The 13,748-nt window shown below is 41.1% G+C and overlaps 1 long non-coding RNA gene across 4 annotated transcripts; it reads right to left on the reverse strand.

The window, feature by feature from the left end:
* Nucleotides 1-7,232: 7,232 nt before the first annotated feature.
* Nucleotides 7,233-13,412, reverse strand: LOC127312894 (uncharacterized). Of its 4 annotated transcripts, none has more exons than XR_007858654.2 (6): nucleotides 11,942-13,412; nucleotides 11,284-11,504; nucleotides 10,999-11,193; nucleotides 10,693-10,867; nucleotides 8,576-10,155; nucleotides 7,233-7,684 (listed from the first exon to the last, which is right to left on the reverse strand). It is a non-coding gene; the product is annotated as an uncharacterized lncRNA (long non-coding RNA). The 4 variants fall into 4 exon arrangements; XR_007858655.2 differs by having other exon boundaries at nucleotides 8,576-9,378; nucleotides 9,951-10,867; XR_007858656.2 differs by having other exon boundaries at nucleotides 8,576-8,668; nucleotides 9,294-10,867.
* Between the last annotated feature and the right edge of the window lie 336 nt (nucleotides 13,413-13,748).

Below are 13,748 nucleotides of genomic sequence, written 5' to 3' on the forward strand. Positions count from 1 at the left end.
CCAGGAAAAGCGGAGGACGTGTGTCCCCCACTTGCACGACGTGTCAACGTGGAAAAAGCAATGGACCCACAGGGCAGAAAAATCACGACTATTAAACAGAGATGAAGTAAATTTGATTAAGAGAAGCATGCCGACAAAAATTCGAGAAGATTGGCGACAGGAGAAGTTATTCGAATACTTCGGGAGCCTTTGATCAAATACAAGTTTTTGCCCAAATGCTCGGGGGCTACTTCGACAAAAAGTAAAATTTCGAGTATGGCAATATAGAAAATGTTGAGCCTACAACCAAGCACAAGTCCTTGGCTGTAGCCTCGGGGGCTACTCCCATCGGGAGCGCTGTTCGCGCACCCGAGAGATAAAAAGAAGGTCCCATTGACAATATAGTGACAAGGTGGACTAAAATGTTGAGCCTACAACCAAGCACAAGTTCTTGGCTGTAGCCTCGGGGGCTACTCCCATCGGGAACGCTGTTCGCGTACCCGATGAAGTTCAAAAAATAAAAGATAAAAAAGCAAGAGAGTATATTTCGAGTTATAATTAACTCTACATATACTCCCATCGGGAACGCAATATAAGTCATATTTGACTCGATAAAATGTGCCATTCCAACAGCCGGAAAAGCACTCGACAATATATTCTCAGAACGCCAAAGTTGCGAACAATTTCTGAATGCCGCAAATTTGCGAAGGTAAGACCCCAGATCCGTTCTGCTGGGCGTGGCATCGCCAAAGACTGCGCTCTGCTACTTTTATCCGTATCAACAGATGCGAAGAAAAATCCTAACGGACGCGTTAGGTACTCGATAAATTTGACTGGGACTCGGCAGAATGGTAAGACCTTAAGCGGCACCTGTCGAAGTTTACACCAGTATCCCGAGATCATGTCCAGGGACGTGATCTTGAAGTAGGTTTTTGCGGATTGCCACTAGAGCAGTTAACTAGTACCTGATCCGTCAGATGAACTAGCCCCAACTACCATTATCCCTGTACAATATAGAATTTTATATGAAGAAGTATAAAAAGGTTAAAGCTTTCGAATAAAAATAAACAGTGGAGATTTTCCCTGACTCTACGATTCAAGCAAAATCTCGGGGGCTACTGACATAGGCATCCCAAATGGGCCTGCCGGAGATAGTACCCGGGGTTTAATGAAGGCCCACTACCCGAAGAATAAGAAGATTCGAGAGCCCAAGATGTATTTAAGGAAAGATAGAGTTGTAATAGGAAGTGTTATTTTGTAATCTGGCGGGATGAGTTAGAAACCGTCCCGGACTCTGTAATTTGTACTACACGAATCCCTCGGCTCCACCTCCTATATAAGGGGGGAGTCGAGGGACGAAGAGATCATCGAATCATTGTCTACAAACCCTAGTTTTCATAATCGTCGAGTACTTTTCGGCTGAAACCTTCGAGATCTACTTACCCTCTACTTCCAACTAAACCCTAGCCTACAATCCATAGGCATTGACAAGTTGATACCTTGTCACTCGTTCCCTTCTTCAGGAGGGAGAGGCTTGAAGGGTGGCTTGTCCGCATAACCTGATTTTCTTTCAGAAACAATAGAAGAAACTTGGGAGGATCCCTCCTTTTCATTAATTAGTTGAAAACACACAGCGGTCCTATCATATTTTGGCAAGGTGTCATCTTCTAAAATATTTTGTATGTAAGTATTTGTATGGATATTATCAATGCAATAAGAAAAACACCCATGCAGGACATCATCAATATCAAGATCACTCATATGTAACAAAGAGATTTTTCTCGACAGTTCTTCACACCCCAAAAATAAAGTAAGTTCATCATGCTGATTAGGAGTAATTTCATCATCACAATACAAATTTGCAGCACTCATTGGGTTCAAATTATCATTGGAGGAGCATTGAAAATTAAAATGACCCACTTCATGGCAAACTTCACAAATAAAAGGATAGAGGGCACAAACTTTTTTACCAAGATCATCTAGAGCCCTAAACCACTTTCTAGTTTTTTCATTAGCATGATGGATACAATACTCATCTTTGATTTGATTAATTCCACAAGGTCTATGTATTCCACAAAAATTAACATGCTTATAGGAAATAGCATTCTTAGGAGTTTGAGCATGCTTATTGCAATCATTAACAACAATTTCATCCTTCATACAAGCCTCTTTAAAAGGTTCATGATACTTATCAAAATTCTTCCTAGGCAATTCAAAATGAGAAGCAAAAGCTTTATAAAGATTTGCAGCAACTTGAGAGTCAAGACCATAGGTAGCACTCTTATTTCGAAATTTATCGGTATCCATAAAAGCTTCAATGCATTCATAATCATAATTTATACCTGACTCTTTACCTTTGTCGTTCTCCCATCCTTCAGCGTTGTCCTCAATCCGATCAAGAAGATCCCACCTAGCTTCAACCTCCTTGCTTGTGAAAGATCCCTCCGAACACGCGTCCAGATAGTCCTTGTGTTGTCCTGAAAGCCTCGCATAAAAATTATTAACAATAACATTACGGGGGAGCTCATGAATGGGACATTTGAGCATTAGTGATTTCAATCTCCCCCACGCTTGAGAAATACTCTCTCCATCACGAGGATAAAAGTTATAAATATAATTCCTATCAATATGCACTTCATGAGGAGGATAAAATTTAGAATAAAAGAGAGATGCAATTTCCTCCCAACCAAGAGAATGACTATTCTCCAACAATTTATACCAATGGGCCGCTTTACCAGACAGCGAAACAGAGAATAGCTTCTTCCTCACTTCATCCATAGAGATACCTGCACACTTGAATAACCCGCATAATTCGTGCAAAAACAGTAAATGATCTCTAGGATGGACAGTTCCATCCCCTTTATAGTGGTTGTCCATAACACGTTCAATAATTTTCATAGGTATTTTATACGAAATACTTTCAGCAGGTGGATTCAAAATATCAGAAGCATCATTAGAGTTATCGCATATGGGAGATAAAGCATTATCAGAACAAATTTTCTCCCCTAAAGATGGGAAGCTAAAAATATCACAAAAACTAGCTTCCCCAAGCTTAGAATTCTCCATAGCATTAGCAGTAATTGCATTCATACTAATAACATCACTACTAGCATGCAAATAAGGTTCCATAGGTTTTTTAATTTTCGCATCAAACAATTCTAAATCATGAAAAAGATTAAAAAGCTCACCAATTTTTTTATTGTTTTCCATTATGCCTAACTAGTGTAAAACAAGAAACAAAAAGTTGCAATTGCAGGATCTAAAGGAAATAGCTTCGAGCACAAACACAATGGCGCCAGAAAAGTACTGTTACCTGGAACCGAAGTATGAGTGCCTTTTTACCTTTCCTCCCCGGCAACGGCGCCAGAAAATTAGCTTGATGTCTACGTTCCCCCTCCTTTCCTGTAGACAGTGTTGGGCCTCCAAGTGCAGAGGTTTGTAGAACAGCAGCAAGTTTTCCCTTAAGTGGATCACCCAAGGTTTATCGAACTCAGGGAGGAAGAGGTCAAAGATATCCCTCTCATGCAACCCTGCAACCACAAAGCAAGAAGTCTCTTGTGTCCCCAACACACCAAATAGGTGCACTAGTTCGGCGAAGAGATAGTGAAATACAGGTGGTATGAATATATATGAGCAGTAGCAACGGTGCCGAGAAAATAACTATTTGGCGTGTAGTTGATGGTGGTAGTATTGCAGCAGTAGTAACACAGTAAAACAGTAAACAAGCAGTAGTAACGCAGCAGTATTTAGGAACAAGGCCTAGGGATTAGACTTTCACTAGTGGACACTCTCAACATTGATCACATAACAGAATACATAAATGCATACTCTACACTTTTGTTGGATGATGAACGCATTGCGTAGGATTACACGAACCCTCAATGCCGGAGTTAACAAGCTCCACAATTTGTTCATATTTAAGTAACCTTATAGTGTAAGATAGATCAACAGATTAAACCAAGTACTAACATAGCATGCACACTGTCACCTTCATGCATATGTAGGAGGAATAGATCACATCAATATTATCATAGCAATAGTTAACTTCGCAATCTACAAGAGATCATGATCATAGCATAAACCAAGTACTAACACGGTGCACACACTGTCACCTTTACACACGTGCAGGAGGAATAGAACTACTTTAATAACATTGCTAGAGTAGCACATAGATAAATTGTGATACAAACTCATATGAATCTCAATCATGTAAAGCAGCTCATGAGATTATTGTATTGAGGTACATAGGAGAGAGATGAACCACATAGCTACCGGTACAGCCCCGAGCCTCGATGGAGAACTACTCCCTCCTCATGGGAGCAGCAGCGGTGATGAAGATGGCGGTGGAGATGGCAGCGGTGTCGATGGAGAAGCCTTCCGGGGGCACTTCCCCGCTCCGGCAGGGTGCCGGAACAGAGACTCCTGTCCCCTAGATCTTGGCTTCGTGATGGCGGCGGCTCTGGAAGGTTTCTGTGGGTTTCGTCGAACGTCTCAGGGTTTTCGATCCAGGGGCTTTAAATAGGCGAAGAGGCGGCGCAGGAGGGTCGAAGGGGCGACGACACCATAGGGCGGCGCGGCCAGGGCCTGGGCCGCGCCGGCCTATGGTCTGGGGCCCGATGCCCCCTCCGGTCCTTCCCGGTGTTACGGATGCTTCCGGTGAAAATAGGAACTTGGGCGTTGATTTCGTCCGATTCCGAGAATATTTCATTACTAGGATTTCTGAAACCAAAAACAGCAGAAAACAGGAACTGGCACTTCGGCATCTTGTTAATAGGTTAGTTCCAGAAAATGCACGAATATGACATAAAGTGTGCATATAACATGTAGAAATCATCAATAATGTGGCATGGAACATAAGAAATTATCGATACGTCGGAGACGTATCAACAACACAATCCAAATACTTTGCCCCAACTTAACAGTGAGGTTGTCAATCTCACCGGCTTGCTGTAAACACAGGAATAAATGTATGGTGTGGAAAATGATGTTTGTATGCGAAGAACAGTAAAGAACAATGTTTGCAGTAGATTGTATTCAGATGTAAAAGAATGGACCGGGGTCCACAGTTCACTAGTGGTGTCTCTCCAATAAGAAATAGCATGTTGGGTGAACAAATTACAGTTTGTCAATTGACAAATAAAGAGGGCATAACAATGCACATACATATCATGATGAGTAGAGTGAAATTCAATTGGGCATTACGACAAAGTACATAGACCGCTATCCAGCATGCATCTATGCCTAAAAAGTCCACCTTTGGGTTAGCATCCGCACCCCTTCCAGTATTAAGTTGCAAACAACAGTCAATTGCATTAAGTATGGTGCGTAATGTAATCAACACAAATATCCTTAGACAAAGCATCGATGTTTTATCCTTAGTGGCAACAACACATCCACAACCTTAGAACTTTCTATCACTGTCCCAGATTTAATGGAGGCATGAACCCACTATCGAGCATAAATACTCCCTCTTGGAGTTACAAGTATCAACTTGGCCAGAGCCTCTTCTAGCAACGGAGAGCATGCAAGATCATGAACAACACATATATGATAGATTGATAATCAACTTGACATAGTATTCCATATTCATCGGATCCCAACAAACACAACATGTAGCATTACAAATAGATGATCTTGATCATGATAGGCAGCTCACAAGATCTAACATGATAGCACATGAGGAGAAGACAACCATCTAGCTACTGCTATGGACCCATAGTCCAGGGGTGAACTACTCACACATCAATCTGGAGGCGATCATGGCGATGAAGAGCCCTCCGGGAGATGATTCCCCTCTCCGGCAGGGTGCCGGAGGCGATCTCCTGAATCCCTCGAGATGGGATTGGCGGCAGCGGCATCTCTGGAAGGTTTTCCGTATCGTGGCTCTCGGTCTTCTGGAAGCTCCGTGGAAAAATAAGACCCTGGGCGTTGATTTCGTCCAATTCCGAGAATATTTCCTTTGTAGGATTTTTGAAACCAAAAACAGCAGAAAACAACAACTGGCTCTTCGGCATCTTGTCAATAGGTTAGTGCCGGAAAATGCGTAATAATGACATAAAGTGTGTATAAAACATGTGAGTATCATCATAAAAGTAGCATGGAACATAAGAAATTATAGATACATTTGAGACGTATCACCCAGCTTCCACCACCGGCGCCACATCACCTCCCATGGAGCACCGCCACAGAAACCCCCTCCTTCCCCTCGTCTTCGACGGAAGGGGCGCCACCACCGCCGCCCAGGCCGGCAGCAGCGACGGCCTGTGGGTCGGCGGACTGAGGGGCGGCTGCACGGGAGGGGGGAGATCCTCCGCTACTGCCCGGGAGGGGAGCGGGAAAGGAGGTAGGGTTTTTTTTCTTTCAGCCACACCTAAAAAATCATAGATGCAACCTGACTTTACAACTCCAAAAACTTAGTTATATATTAAGTAGTCCCTAGAAATTTCAATATGATTATGTTTCTTACAAACTTTAGTTTCTCCTTTTTCTTTTTCATATGGGTGTGACTAACTTCTGAGTCGATTAATAATTGGCATAATTCTTAGTCTAGTGATGTCATCCCTAATTTTGTACCACACTAACCATTTTTCGGTTACAACTCACTTCATGTTTAGAAATCTTAGTTGCAACCCAATTTACACCTAAAACAAAAATCAGTTTGCAACTCGACTTGCAACTACCCACTGCTTGCATTTAAAAACTTTCGGATGCAATTCTACTTGCAACTAGTAGTATGCAAAAATAGCGATGCATTGAGCACTAAGCTAATTCTCAGGTGAGAATTATCAATTCCCTTTTTATATAGACTAGCAAAGATGGGCGCGGCGGCACGCCGCGCTAGTATGGTAGATGACTGATGTAAAATTTTATGGAAAAACATGGATACACTATTTAAATTGTAACACATGTTTAGACAAATCCTGAACTCAAAATGGGACAATTATTTCTTTCATTATTGTTCTCACCTTAGTGCGTGAACTGGTGGTGGTAGAGAAAAACAACCGCCAAATCAAAGAAGATAATATAGGGAGCTGAAAACATAAATAATATGAATAGGTATAGGCATTATCTTCCATAAAATATAGGCAGCCACGTTCTTTTTGTCCTTCATTACTTTCAAGAGATTGCAATTTACTCTCAGTACGTTACAAAAATAAAAGTATGTGTTATGAGTGACACATTGTAAAGTAAATCAGTGAATTCACCTGAAAACATTATATCTAGAAATCATTGAAATTTGATTTGTACCACAATTTCTGAACCTGCATATGACGGTGTAACCATATAAATCCAAAAGCAAAATATTTTCGCCAATTCACATATACATGCAATCTTAGCGTATATAAACTCAACAAAGTTGATACACCGAAGACCATAATGTGCTTGAATCCAAAAATGCAGGTACATTATTGGCACGGACATTGTATTATAAAAACGTCTGACATTTTTCTCCAAAAGCAAACGTATCACATTGTGCCACTACCGACTAAGAAGTACTCTCTTCGTAGAGGTTGCACATTTTGAGTAACTTGTGCTCATATCATGTCACTGTACTACCACAGTGGCTACAGATCAATGCAGGTCATCGAAGGAAGCGCGAGCAAGCAACGGCTTCCAGTTGGTGAAAACAATTGTAGCCGACACACTGCACGGGTCAGGGGAGAAGACAATGGGTGGATTCTGAGTTCAACCATCTTCTCTGAACCTGCCAACGCATTGTCAATTGGTGAAGCAGTAGCCACTCTATGAAATTGAGATTACCTACTCTGAATTGTCAGATATGGTAGTGGATCAGAGCTGGCCTAAACATTCATTCTCGAAGAGGCAGAGGATGCAGCACTATGTTTTATTGTCTTTTACTCTGCCTTTCCGTTAGGCATCCCTTCGAAATGAAAGTACTTGTTTCATTTGCCAATGTTGTAAGAGTAAAAAGATATGAAACTATGTATATTTTGTTTAGTTCGTATTGTGTTTCAAGAAGCTAATATATTAATCTGGGCTATGGAACTATTTAGCAATACTTGTTTGATGTAACAGTGCAAATCTATTTCTTTGGGCCATGAAACAACCTCTTTTGCAGCTCTTACTTACACTTGACTCATTTGTTTATTCTAGGTTATCATTTCTTTTTTTTCATAAATTCGGTGCTTTAAATGTGAATGTGTGTATTAGTCACTGAAAACATATGTACTTTTAGGTTTATGGAAAACATGAGAAATTAAGAAATTAAGCTTAGATATGGAAAACATCATAGTACTACTTTTTACCAATTGGCATATTAGGATATACATTGGTTGACTCCGAGGAAAATAAGTTATTACCACCAAAGGTAGATAATAATTAAAGTTCATCCTTTGACATTAATATTACGTACTGTAATTAGCGAGGAGAGGGGATGTCAAAATGACAACCTTAAGCGATAGAAAATCTAAATACGGCAGTAGACCATTCAAAAATAATAATAGCAACGAACTCTTTCAACATATATTACTCCAAAAAAAAAAATTAACGGCACAGCAAGCACCATCAATCTTTCATAATTCACAAACAAATTGAGTAAAATCATGGAAAGGAACAATTTATGAAACAAAATTACCTTGGCTCGTCTGATATATATGAACTCCTAGGGTACTTATAAAAATTGGTATGGGGATGATTTTTTTCCAACACCAGTCTTCTTGCATTGGCACTGAGAAATATTCATGATATATAAGATCCAACCATAAAAATCAGAGGTTTAATATACCATAAAAATTGGAGCTTCGCTGATAATCCATTGCACTACCAAGAACATCAAATATCACAGAAGCACAATATCATTCTCTTCCTTCTCAATGAAATGAAAATTGCGTTTTCTAGAAAAATAATAATGTCATTCTCTGGACACGCACGGTTCTTATTTTGGCTGCTTGTTAACTTGTAGACCAAGGGGAACTAATTTTGGAACAATAATATATTAACACTATTTTCTTTTCAACACAATTAGGAGATTATTTTAGAAAAAGTGAAATAATTTGTTTTTCTCAGATTTTTATACATGTGACATGTGTGTTATTGGCTGGATGCTTATCTAGTACTTAAATTTGACTGCACAAATAAAAGTAGAACAACAAATCCAAAATACAGTTGCATAGCTCTAGAAATCCATCACGGCCCTGAAAACCGTGGGCTACACTAAAGTTCGAAGATCTTATAATATAACATGCGATGAGATTCAATTTCTTGTAGAAAATGTGTAGATAAATAAATGGAAATAGCAAGGCAGGCGAAAGAAAGGAAGGGATTGATGTAGAACACATATGAGAAGAATTCACCTCGTTGATTCAAGTGCTAAACATAAAGAGGAACTCCCTTCTCTAATCCAACTCCAAGTGCTGAACATAAAACGGAATGCCCTTCCTTTCAATACAGAACTACCACTGGGCATTTTCTTGTAAAATATATACACACTATAACCAAAACTGAAGTATGGATGAACAACCAATTCCCCTTTGTGCGATATTTCTTAACTTGTTATGTTACAGAAAAAGTTCAAGTTTATCAAAAGCCTTATTCTTCAAACTATGCATGAAAATTAATCCAACAACATGAAGAGAAACTTGACTTCTTAAGCCAGAGAATCATGAGGCGATAGATGCTAAAGAATGTCTATGTTGCAGAAAATTACTCAACTATGAACCACAGTAGCACATTGTAAGAACATATGGTCAAATATGGTTACTTTAGAAATAGAATTAATTAAGTATTCATTTTGCTTGTTTGATGAACCGAACGAATTAACTGCCCATGTTATACATGTGGACACATTCATCATAGAGGTTGGATGTTGAACAAATGGCCCTCCTATTTAAACAGCTATACACATCTGGCTTATGTTACCTTTTTTTGATAAGAAAAACATTCTAGACTGCAAGGGGAACTAAGAAATCATATATCAAAATGCAATCAATCGTGCACTACTCACTACTCACCTTCTCTGATGGTGACAATCACAAATCTTACATACGCTTCTTTTGTCATCTAGATTCAGATGTCACCACTCAGAATTGGAGAACTCGAACAACACATATCACTGACAGTACTATCATTTATAGATTAATGTACTGTTACCACTTCCATCGTTTTGTGCTTTATTGTTGCTCCCTAAGTTATGCATGTGCATGACACTGATTTAACCTAGACCAAACATGTGTCAGTGTATATTAGAAAAAAGACCATAAAAGGTAATTGAACAGCTAGCTGCAGGACGGAAGCAGAAAGCAAAAGATCGGTACTATTTAGACATATATGAACATGCAAGGCATTAATAAATTCATTGAAGTAAGAAAATTTTCCTTTTGGAATATTTAGAAGGTTGTCAAGAAGCAATGCTTCAATGAAGTCCACTTTTTGGGATTAAATTTTTGTTGGGTGTTTGATCCTAAACCATATACTGGAGGATTCAGAGAAATCACAGAATATGGAGGGAAGTAATGAGCTGATGAGAGGAAGATGGGCACATCCAATTTTTTTCAATATGCTCACATCTACAAACTGGAACGCTAAGTAATTATATGTCGGTGTTTCTTAGAACGCACCAGTCTAGTGTTGCTGTTAGGGCCATTTGCAATCATATGTCCGTATGGAAACAAAACTGACAGATCAATGAGAAATACCCAGATCAAACAGGAACAAAATATCAATTAATACAGAAATAGCAAAGAATGAAGATACCGGATGCAATATGCGTTGGATAATGGTTTCCATGCTGCCATGCCTTCTTTTCATAGTTTTGACGCAGCACTGACTTGAACAATCAATCAATGAGCAAAAATATCGCACCATACTGAGGGAATATGAAGACAAGGTTGAATTCATCCTCCAATTTTCACTGAAGATGTTTACCATCCTACAATACAAATCAAGTCAATTAGCATTGAGTTGGAACACATTACCATACCTAAGAACAATATTTCGAGCATAAGTAGAACTTGCTATGAAGTATTTCAATGAGAAGTTTGGCATGTGCACGCAGCTCACCTTCTCAATCAGCGATCCATAGCAGGAGCACATCCTCCTCGAGGATGTCGCCCATGATCAACAGCCGTTGTAGCCCCGCAGCCAATCTCTACATGAAGCAGCAGACCTTGCAGGTCACACCGGAGGAGCAAATACACATGTTGCGCTGCCTATAATATCTTTGTTCTCCTTGATCCGAAGGTATCCCAACTAAAGCTGAGATGAAGAAGTCGTCATCAGACTGCAAAGGAGAATTACAAATCGAATAGTCAAGATGTAATCGATCATGAAATATTCTGTACTCACCTTCCCTTAGTCTACAGAAAATGTTACATATGCTTCTTCTGTCATCTAGATATCAGCTCACATCCAGAGAAGTAGAGAACTCAAACAACAAAATCACCTTAGTAGTACTGTCATTTTTGGCAATTGTACTGATACTACTCCTCCATGTTGTGCTTCGTTGTTTCTCCCGGTGTTGTTCAAGCGCAGGACACTGATTCCCCCCTCCCATTCCGTTTGCGTGACTGACCATGCAGTTGGACAAGGACAGGAAAAAACATAATAAATTAAAGAGAAAATTGAGGATTAGCATTCTGTTAAGCTGCCAGAAACAGAGCATTTTTGAGCTGAATTTTCTTAAACTCAACAAAGTAAGCTCAACACGGGATCACTAAGAGCAAATAAAAATAGCAGAAAGCTAATTTGCTCAAGTAGTGCATAGATAATACATAGACCTAAATCGCATAGAACCATCATATGTTCAATTCATGAGCTAAATACCCTAGAAACTAATAGTGCATATGACTCTAACAACACCAAGAGCTTACAGATTCTTTTTGAGATTGATGGCAGAAGGCCTCAGTAATATATTCACCAAAAAATAAATGATATGTATATTACTTGCTGCCAAATAATCAAAAGTAAGTAAGCATATTTCTCAAAATATTGCAAATAAGCATACGTATTGGTACATCTGTAGGGGAGAGGAAAAATATTCTCTATCGCTCCAATTTTCCTCCAATAACTTGTAGACCAATCTGTAGAAAGTAATCCCAAGTATGTGGTGGAAATCTCGGGACTTCAGCTTACATGGTCCTCTAGATAACAAGAAAAGCAAGAGGAGATTCAAGAAATTAGTCAATTCGAAACTTGCAATGTAGGAGTGATGAAATATAGAAAATTAGATCTACTCCAGCTAGTGCTAGTAGTTAGTCTACTATACTCCCCTAAAGCTGTAGTGCTAATCAGCTACCGCCAATCTGCTAGATTGATAATGTGAACAAATACGGCTGAAATTTCAAGGAATTAAGAGGAATAAAAGCTGAAGTTACCTGGCCTCGCGGTCGCCAGGCCTGCTGCTCCGGCCGCCCCTCGCGTCGCACGCTCGCGCTCCAGCACTGGCCCGGCCGGCCGGCCCTCGAGTCGCATGCTCGTGCGGCAGCACCCAGCCGCCCTTGTGGCTGTCCGACGGCCAGTGCCCCGCACCAGCTTTTCCCCCGTAGTACTCCGTGCCAAGGATCTCGGACCAGTCCGGGATGTTCAGGGGCATCGCGGCCGGCCCGCTAAGCCGCCACCATCGACGGCCTCCCGCGGCGCCGCGAGGCGCGTCTGAGAGGCTTCGGAAGCGGACCTAGCGTGCCCGCACATGTCGACCTAGGAGGATGCCACCGCGCTTCCTCGCCCCATATGATGTCGGCCTCCTCGAGCTACAGGGCTAGGTCGGCAGCGTGCTGCAGCCGGCGCGCCGCCGCGAGGAGCTAGCACGGCAAGCCGGCTGAACAGCGCTGCTTGTCGGGAGAATCGGCGCAGTCGGCGGGTGAATCCGCGGCGAGCAGGGGATGGAGAAAAAATGAGGTCGGTCGGACCTAGGAGTGGTCAGGGCATCCTGTCCACTCCGCCGTGGTAGTCAACCCCGCGGCACTCCTCCTCGCCGACCTAGAACCGTCCGCCGCCGCCACTTGCCGTGGAGTCCGAACACGCCGACCGCCGTTGTAGCTGACGCTCCCCATAAAGAAGTAATCGCGCCGGCTGCCGTGGAGCGATGACGCGCTGGACGCCACGGAGCTGAGGATGCGCCTCCCACCGTTGCCGCTTCTTTTGTGCGGGTGGGGAGAGAATCTGGAAAGGCCAATTCGAGAAAGACCACGGTGTGCGTGCTTGGTTGGAAAAGGCTAAAATTTAGTCAAAGCGGCGTGACCGCACTGCTGTAGCACATGATTGGGACCCACCATCCGACAAAAAGAACAGCCGAACAGAAAAATGAATAGGCTACACACACCCATGCACGCGACAACCAGCCGTATCAGAACATACAGAAATTGCAAGACACCCCCAAAGCTGTACATGGAACAATAACAGAACATGTAAATACACGTGTCAGCAGGATAGGCATGCAAAAACTAAATCCAAAATTATGAGAAAAATCAAGTCAGTTACACTTTAATATAGTAGTTATATATGTAAAATCAAACTGTTTTGCTAACTCTCAGTTGACTAAGAATTAGCTTAGTTTCCCGTCGACTTCTAAACCATAGAATTGTGTCATGATTTGTACTAGTCACGTTAGGTTGCAACTAAGATTTAAATAGTTACATATAGATGATATCATCTGATTAAGAATTAATTTAACTCTCAATGAACTCAAAATTAGCCACTGCCCAAAATAAAAAAAGAGTATAACAGTATGTAGTAGAATGATACTGTTCCGTTTAAAAAAATACTTTGTAAAATCAACTCTAGGCTTCCGATATCCGTTGCATTTTCAAATG

This window comes from Lolium perenne, chromosome 7 (assembly GCF_019359855.2).
Source record: "Lolium perenne isolate Kyuss_39 chromosome 7, Kyuss_2.0, whole genome shotgun sequence".
Lineage (NCBI taxonomy): Eukaryota > Viridiplantae > Streptophyta > Magnoliopsida > Poales > Poaceae > Lolium > Lolium perenne.